This window comes from Octodon degus, unplaced genomic scaffold (assembly GCF_000260255.1).
Source record: "Octodon degus isolate 3935 unplaced genomic scaffold, OctDeg1.0 scaffold00050, whole genome shotgun sequence".
Classification (NCBI taxonomy): Eukaryota; Metazoa; Chordata; class Mammalia; order Rodentia; family Octodontidae; genus Octodon; species Octodon degus.
The window spans coordinates 3694770-3704447 of NW_004524626.1; the positions used below are offsets into that span (position 1 = coordinate 3694770).

The window sequence follows — 9678 nt, forward strand, 5'->3', positions numbered from 1 at the left end:
AAAAGGAAGAAAGCAAGAAAGAAAAAGGGATGGATTCACCCTCATCAGAAATTATTCACTTGTCTTAGCTTGTGAATTTCTGGAAATGAATATTCTTAAAAATTACAAAGCAAAGCATGTAAGTGGGAAAAATCTAAAACAAATTGCTATGCTTTTATGTCAGTAATTCCTATCACTCTATTAAAAAATCATAATTAGATTATTCCTATGTTGTTTCTTTTCTATTTTCATCTTATTTCATATATCTCCATGAATCATTAAGGCTCACAGTGTATGATTTAAAAATCTATATAATGTGTGTTCATATTAACAAAACTTATTTGCTTAGATTTCATAAAGTTTACTAAAAGTGAAGTTTAAATGGTAATATTTATAAGGGCATAGAACTATGTATTTCATAGTAAACGTTAGGTAAACTTTTGTTAAATACAATACCTTGTTGATAATTTTTGTTGTTTAATATATTTGTATGATTAATTGGACTTCACTGACACTCTTTAAACAGTAATTTTAAAATAAATATCCTGAGCTGTTTCTTAGGATGTGAGTCCTCAAAACAAATAAAAGGCTCTGGTTATTTAATACTTTCTGCTTTGCATTGTTTTCTAGTTGATAGTAAATATGTATATTTACTTACTCTTTCCTATTTTCATCGACTCAGATTTTGTAAGTTTTACTTGCTCTTTTTCAGTTGTGCTTCAGGAATTTGATGTAAATGAAGGACATGAAAATTCTGCATCAGAGTCATTTGGGAACATTGCTAGAAATGTCAGAATCCTGTCTTTTTTATAGATCTACTAAAGAATGTCTACATAGAACGAGCTTTCAGGGTAATTCTTAAGCATTCTAAAGATTCAGAAGCACTGCCTTATAATTATCTTAATTTGTTTCCCTTTAACTGAAAGCAAAGATTAGCATGGGGAAAAGTTGGGACTGTAGGCACCTGGCAGCTTTTCACTGTAGTAAACAAACTCTTCTAATCCTCGATTCCTTTACCTGCATCCCTCTGTATGTGTCTGATCTAGGATGGCATGAGGTATTATCTATATAAGCTATTTAGTTGATTGTGGTTTTATATTGAGAGATTTTAAGAGAGCCAGATAATACAGAAGCTCAGATTGTAATACTTAAGGGTATATTTTGTATCACACTGGCATCTGACTTTGCTGTTCCACGTACCTTATTTCTTTTCTTTCTTTTTATGATACTAGGGATTGAACTCAGAACCTTGCACTTGCCAGGCAAGCAGTTATTCCACTGAACTATCTCCCTGGCCCTACAATCCTGTTTCTATAGAAGGTAATTTTGGAGAGGGGTACTAAGGAACAGTGGGAGAGGGGAGGCAGAGGAAGGTAAGGAAAAGTAAAAAGAATTAAGATGCTTGTGTACATGTGTAACTCTTCGCGATGGATGTAATTACAATGCACTATAAACATATACTGTTGAAAATTAAAATAAAAAGAAGGAAAAATCAAAAGAAGATGTGATCGTGAGAACACCAGAAATGATGGTCTATACCTTGGCAGACGGGACAATTTCCAGAAAAAGAAATAGAGACAAAATACTCTAGTTTATTTATTTTTTTCCATAATTTTATTGAGAAACAACTAGCAATGAGACAGTTTCAAACCAAATTGGTAGGATAGTTTCAATTATTAACACATTGCATACATTCTTCCTAGTGGTTAATTGCTGTACAAGATGCAGACATGATTATCTTATTTACAAACACTATTAGAACAAATCCCTCTATTCATCAAGAGAATGTAAATGTATATCTACCCTAACCACTTTGAATACACAGATACAAAATGGACATTCATCTGTATCCCCTTTTTTTTGGTTAAGTTCCATTATTTGAATATTATAGTTGTGTTAACTTCTAGCTTCTAAGTAAGACACAAAATCTGAATAATTTGGGGGTCGTCATCTACATAGCAAGATACTTGTCTCAACCCTTGAGTCTGCTCCTCAGAGCATTTTAGGTGCTTTCTGTTCCCCACCCCACAGGTCTTCATGCTTTTTATCCTTTGAGATTATCAGTCTTACTAATGAGTGGAGCATATATATGCGTGTGTGTATTGCGTGTGTGTATCTGGGTTCATTCTGGAGATATGTGTAGTTTGTAGCCTAATAAGTTTTTTTTTAACCTCATTAAATGTTATTCACACACTATTTTAGTAGGTTTAATGTGTCATTGTATTTCTGCACATCAACACTAACTTGTTCAGGAGAGTTAAATATGTACAGTCAATTGAAATTCAGTGGGAGAATATTTTTGAGACTTAAGCTTCTCTTTTTCTGAACCCTGGCCTCAACCCTGCCTAGGAAGGACTGGGAACTAATCCGATATGAATTTGGGAAATATAATTCAGTCCATCACAATGTGAACATGCAGTCCCTGGTATGAAAATTAACCGTATGATCACATATTTATTACTCTTTTTCAAGCCTGAGGGAGCCTCACTGTCTTCTATATGTAGACCTCACACTTTTATGTATCTAAGTTTTTACTGTGATATCTCTGAGAGGTATGAATGCAAAATTCATTTACTTGCTTCTAATGTGAATGGTGTAGAGGAACTGACAACAACAATAAAAAGTTAAAAATCATGTCCTTCTTGTATGAGGAAGAAATGAGAAATTTCTTTCCAAAGTCTTTGAATCAAAGTCTTTGAATAAAGATTTTTCATAAAAAGATAAATATCAAAGTCATGCCTGGATTTCTGAGGTGGGAGGATGAAGTTGGCTGATCATGGTCTCCCAGGCAACCAGGAAGAGTCTTCTGAAGGAGGCCCATGGACGTGATCACCTCTACAACCATCCTGCCCTTGCTGTTTGGCTGCCTGGGCATCTTTGGCCTCTCCCGGCTACTGCAGTGGATTCGCATGAAGGCTTACCTGAGGAACGCCGTGGTGGTGGTCACAGGTGCCACCTCAGGCCTGGGGAGAGAATGCGCCAAAGCCTTCTATGCTGCTGGTGCAAAGCTGGTGTTGTATAGCCGGAATATAGAGGCCCTTGAGGAACTTGCCCAAGAGCTCATGGCCTCTCGTTTCCCACAGAAGCAGACACACAAGCTCTGTACAGTGACCTTCGACCTCACAGACTCTGAGACCATTATGGCTACAGGAGCAGAGATCCTTCAGTACTTTGGCTATGTGGACATCCTCATCAATAATGCTGGCATAAAGTTACCATGGGGCCATCATGGACACTGCAGTAGATGTGGACAAGAAGGTTATGGAGACAAACTACTTTGGTCCTGTAGCTTGAACAAAAGCACTCCTGCCATCCATGATCAAGAGGAAGCAAGGACACATTGTCACCATTAGCAGCATCCAGGGCAAAATTCATGTTCCTTTCCGCTCAGCCTATGCAGCCTCCAAGCATACAACCCAGGCATTCTTTGACTGTCTGCGTGTTGAAGTAAAACAGGATGAAATTGAGGTGACACTCATCAGCCCTGGCTACATCCGCACCAACCTTTCTGTAAATGCTGTCACAGGTGATGGGTCCGAATATGGAGCTATGGACAGGAACACAGCTCAGGGCTGGAGTCCTGCAGAGGTGGCCCAAGATGTTCTTGCTGCTGTGGGGAAGAAGAAGAAAGATGTAGTCCTAGCCGGCTGGGTACCTTCCTCGGCCATTTATCTTGGCAGTTTGGTTCCCGGGCTCTTCTTCAGCATCATGGCTGCCAGGGCCAGGAAGGAGCAGAAATCCGAGAACTCCTAATGTGGCTCAGAGCTGGGGCTGAGAAGCAACACTTTCTTGGGCTTGGTTGCTGCACAAGGAGAACTGCATTTGATACTTGAGTGGAGGTTTGTCTCACAGATGGATACAGTGACAAAACACTTCCCTGGTGTAGAAGCAGGCAACAAGCTTCTTCCCATGGTGAGGAGTAAATGCATAAGAAATATGGGGCAGGGCTTAAACATTAAAAACACAAATGAAATGAATGGAACAGTAGGTCATAGCCTTCAAGGATTAAGGAACCATGTGTCCTTTGAATTCCAGCCCCACCAATTCCTAGAAATAGCCTTAGTCTTGGAATCAGAAGATGCTGTTACATCAGCTGACCCAGTTATGCTCATATTTGATGTATCCAAGATAACCTTCATGGTTGTTTTGTTAGACAACCTCCAATGCTTGAGAGTGGAGGGTATAGCTTCAGGAACTCATTATTCATATTATTTCCAGGACCCTGTGATGGCTCATGCAGCATAGAAGCCAGGCTAGTAGGTGGTGGCTTAGTTAGCATATCCCAAGAGATCTCAAGTCTAGCCTCAATAGGAATTACTCATGTTTCTGAGGACTCTCAGCACCCCTTCAAGCAAAAGATGAAATTATGAAAAGAGACAGCAGCCAAAGGGAGAGCCCCCTGCATGGCTTCTGGTGCACTAGAGCATGAAGCCCTGGGAGAGGAGTCTAATAAAACATCTGTGGTAGCTGGATGTGGTGTCGCATGCCTGTAATCCTAGCACTTGGGAGGCTGAGATAAGAGGATTGCTGTAAGTTTGAGGTCAGCCTGGGCTACAAAGCCAGAATGAGACCCTGTCTCAAAGAGTAAATTAAAAACAAAACAAAACAAAAAAAGTCATCCCTGAAAGTTTCTAGTGTTAAAACAGTACTGGTCTAATTTGGGGATAAGTTTACAGTTAGACTTAAGATTTTATCACAATAAGTGGAATGATAAAAATAATTAGAATAAGAGACTGGTGAATTAAGAGTGTTAGCAGAGAACAAATTATTGGAGATAATATCATTGTGCTCTGATGGAAAACACAGTATTCTATTTTCTAGGCAGAATAGAATTTTGGATAAAAAAAAATGACACATTTAAAAAGTATAGGGTTAAGCGCCAGCCAAATAGCTCAACGGATTAAAGTGCTTGAAAGCAGATGCAGGGGGCAGGGGTTCGATCTGTAAGCCTGCCATGTCGGACCCGCCCCAGGGGCGCACTGAGATGGCGATTGAGACTGGGCGTGGTGGCGCGTGTCTGTAATCCCAGCTCCTGGGAGGTTGTAAACAGGCAGATCACTACGAGTCTAATCTAGTAGTGAGACCCTGAACACCCTGTAGACCCTTCCCTAAAATACAAAAAGGAAAAAGTAGAGGGATGATATAATAGAATAGAATATGACACACAATATGACATGAATACAATATAACAAATCCCCGATTTCTCTGAATCCTGTTATGTAAGATCAGCCTGCCTTCCTCCCTCCTTCTCTCCCCTCTGCCTTCCTCCGTACTTCTTTCCCTACTTCCCTCGCTCCCTTCCTTCTTCTAAACATTCATTAAAGGTTTGTTTTGTGCCCACTAAGGATTCTAGCGCTGAGGGAGCAATTCTCAAAGCTAAAAGAAAATAATTGTTTTCATAAGATAAATTTAAATAAGATTTTGTATGAGAAAGAGTTGTACAAGTGCTCAACATTTTAAATATATTAAAGTGCTTCTCCCTTTGGATTTAACTCCCGATTTCAAGATTAATGAGCCAGGGGAGTTTTGTTCATGGGTTTATTAAAGGAAATGAGATTAGTGAGAAGTTAAAAACTGAGTTCATTAAATTATTTTGTATACTTTCTCCTTTGCATTTTCGGAATAATTGAACAAAGTAACACTAATAGTAATTATATACTGTGAATTTTAGAAAAAATACCTGACTCAAGCTTAGTGTTTACTATGAAAGGCACTGTTAAAAAAAAAAAAAAAAAAAATCCACCGAGGGGCAGACGATTATACGATATGCAGATTGACTGCAGGGTGATCAAACGATGTACATTTTGTTCCACATCCACATCCGCTGCATGGGCACTCCCTCAGTGCATCTTGCAGTCCTTGGAACGCTGGACACTGGGCCTTGGGACCTGGGCACGGTGCTCTTGGGGTATGAAGATGCGGTTGCCGGAAACTCAAATCTTTTACGACTCTGCCCCCCTCCGGTTCTTTCTGTAGCTCTCTGATTTAGTGTACTTCATTAAAAAAGGGAGAACGTGATGGAAAACCTGAAAGCAAGCACACCTTTCGTTTCCACTGGGAAGCCTCTTGGGAAATGGAGAGAAAGAATGCCTCTTTGCTTATTAATATGCATTTTCCTTAAATGTCTCCAAAATGAATTCTTCGTCTGAAACACTAAAGCCCATTACATCAATCTATCATAAAAAAAGTTCTAAAACATGTCTCTTCTCCTCCAGAAACACAAAGGAACCGTATCCCAAATGTATACTATAAAAGGCTTTCTCACAGTAGAATTGCTTCGAATTAAGAGCTACATAAATTGACTTTCAAATTAAATGGGTCTTCTAGTAATTGCTCAGAATGGCATTCCAGGTCTTAGGGTGTCAGTGCTGCTGCATGTTTACAAGGTCTGAACTTGTCCTTGACACTTGACCATTGTTTTCTTTTACAGGATTCAAGTCTTCAAAAAATTGTTTTGTAATCCATGTCCATTTCGTTCAGGTTCTGACAGTTTGGGGGAATGGATACCTCTAAAGTTGTTGTTTTGCCCAAAAGGCTTGACTAGCATTAGGGTTTGATTCTTCAATATTCCCAAAAGGTCCATATATTAAAGGGCTGCTCCCCTGTTGGTGGTAATGCTGGGAAGGGGCGGAGCTTAGGAGGTGGGGGACCCAGTGAAAGAAAGTTAGGCTGCAGGAGACAGTAGAGGATATGAGGACACTGGTCCCTTCTCCTCTTTCATTTTTGCTTTCAACACAAGGCTAGGGGTTTGGCTCAGTGATAGAATGCTTGTCTAGCAAACTGGAAGCCCTGGGTTCGGTCCTCAGCACCAAAAAACAAATAAATCTCCCCTCATTTTTGCTTCCTACCTGTCTTGGGGAGAGCATCTCCGCTCTAGTACATGCTTATGTTTCATGGCAGTGCTTTGCCTCACTCACTGGAGACCCAAGAGGCACAGCCAGATGACCTTGTCCTGAAACCTGAAATCATGAGCCAAATCAATCTTACCTCTTTTAAGTTGTTTCTCCAGAGCATTTTGTCACAGAGATGGAAAACTCTGTGATACAGAGTGGGCATTCAAAATTGTAAGTCTGGCTTATTGACTGAGATGAATTGGGACTGGTTTTGGAACTTGGTTGAGAGAAGAGAGACTCAAATAAATTCATTTCAGTGCAAACTGAATGCCTGCAACAGTAAGCCTTCTTGTTTGCTTCTTAGCTTTTTACCTCAAGGTTCCAATTAAAGAAAACAGTTGTGTAGAATTCCACTTCAAGTATACACTGTCATTACTGATAGAAGTTCAAGAGAATGAATGAGTGATTTTCTCTAAGCAATTGCTTCATTTTTATCTCTAGATTCTGAGTATTTTATAATTGATATTTCTCTATGCATTTTATCTAATAGATGGTAGGCCAAACCTTTAGCAAGTTACTTGTTCTAAATTTATGAGACTATATAGTAAATACTTTCTGCATTAATATCACTCCTAACTGTATACGTTTTTCCTTTATCCAATCCACCCTGTTAATAATAAATATGTTTTATCATGTTTCATTGTATATTTAAAAATTGTTCTTAAGTATTTTTCTTAAAACAAACTAGGGTACAAATGTATGATAATTAATAACCGTAATATTAGCAGAATCAATGAAAGCATAGAAAATGACAAATATGAAGATAAAGACTCAGGTGCCATTAACTAATCTTAAAATTCATTCTAATTATAGCTTAGAACAAAGTTCTACAGTGATTTGTTCTGTAAATTCTAAAGTTACACGGAAGTCCTGGATACACAAAGCTGGGATAAGAAAGGGGAATTTTCTATGTCCTTAAAAGTTTCCATATATTTATTCGCTTCTCTAATTTCATCCTCTGAGAAGTGTATATTCATCTCAGATGCCCATTTCTGGATTGGATCTTTAAATTTGGGGGCCCTAATGTTTTTTAGTTCTTTACAAATTCTACAGAGCAGACCTTGGAGTGTTTATTAGTCAAGATTTTTTTTTCCAAATTTGTGGGTTGTCTTTTCACTTTGTTAGTAATTTCTTTAGATGTGCAAAAACTTCTCAATAATAGGAGGTCCCAGTTGTTAATTCTTTCAAGTGATACCCATGTGCTTTGATTTTTGTTTATGAACTCTTTGCCTACCCCTATGTCTTCAAGAGTTCCTCCTACTTTCTCTTCCAGGAGATTTAGTGTCTCTGCTTTAATGTTTAGATCTTTAATCCATTTTGACTTTAGTTTAGTGCATGGTGATAGACCTGGGTCAAGTTTTAATTTTTGGCATATAAAGAGCCAGTTTTTCCAGTATCATTTGTTAGAGAGGCTATCTTTCTTCCGTTAAGCATGTTTGGCCCCTTTGTCAAAAATAAGGTAGCTGAATGTGTTCATAGAGGCTTCTGCGTCTTCTAATCCATTCCATTGATGCTCAAGTCTATTTTGCTGCTAGTACCACGCTGATTTTATCACAGTAGCTTTGTAGTATAATTTCAAGTCAGGGCACGAATTTAAAGAAGTGAATAAATATATGAAAAAATGCTCCACATCACTAGCCATCCATGAAATGCAAATTAAAACAACACTGAGATACCATCTTACTCCAAAAAGAATGGCCATCATAAAGAAATCACCCAAAAACAAATGTTGGAGAGGCTGTGGGGTAAAAAGAACCCTTTTCCACTGCTGGTGGGAATGTAGAATGGTGCAAACATTATGCAAATCAATGTGGAGATGCCTTAAAAAACTAGGAGTGGAAATCCTCTTCAAACCAGCTATCCCCCTACCAGGAATTTTCCCAGAGGAACAGAGATCATCATATCATAGTGATATATGTGTACCTATGTTTATAGCAGCACAATTTGTGATAGCCAAATCTTAGAAACAACCAAGATGCCCATCACCTGAGGAATGGATGAAAAAGATGTGGTATTTTTATACATTGGAGTACTACTCAGCTATAAAGAATGATAAACTCAAAGCCTTTATATTGAAGTGGATGCCACTTGAAGATATAGTCATAAGTGAAATAAACCAGACACACATGTGTAAATATCATATAGTCTCCTTAGTATAAGAACTCAAAGGAGGAAATAAAAATAGAAAGGCATAACACAATTAAAAGGAAAGTGAGAACTTGAGGATTAGTTAATGAAGAGATGGCAAGGAAAAAAGCTAGAAAACATGACAGGGGCAAAGTCATACATTTATATGCACAAGATGGGAAAGGCAATGGTCCTGAGAATCTTCAGCATGTTTTTGAAAATAACAGTTAATTGGTAGGTCTCTCACCCTGACTATATATGCTGATACCTGTGATTGAGGCAACTGCACTGAAGAAAGCAATGTGTAATGGTAGGGCCATGTTTGGAATGCCTGTCATTCTGGTCTTCTAATTACATACAGCTTGTCATGACATACCAATTATGGCCATACTCAATCTCAAGTAAAGGTTTATTAAAAAAAAGAGTAATAAATGAAAGCATGAGACAAAAGAAGTCACAGGACTGTCCTGCTACAAGGCTATATATTGTTAGATTTCTAAATTTCTGTGTAAAAATATGTAAATGCTTATCCTATTTTTTAAAATATTTTTTTATCTTTTTAATCTTTTTTCTTCATATTCTGGAGGGACTTATAGTTTAATATATCAATACTTGATGAAAAATACCTGTTCCATGTTATGCCTAAAATGTTTCATATTCAGACAGATAGTGAGGTTCA

General features: G+C 38.1%; 1 pseudogene; it reads left to right on the top strand.

The window, feature by feature from the left end:
- Positions 1–2755: 2755 nt before the first annotated feature.
- On the top strand, positions 2756–4518 carry LOC101591649 (annotated as a pseudogene).
- Positions 4519–9678: the final 5160 nt, after the last annotated feature.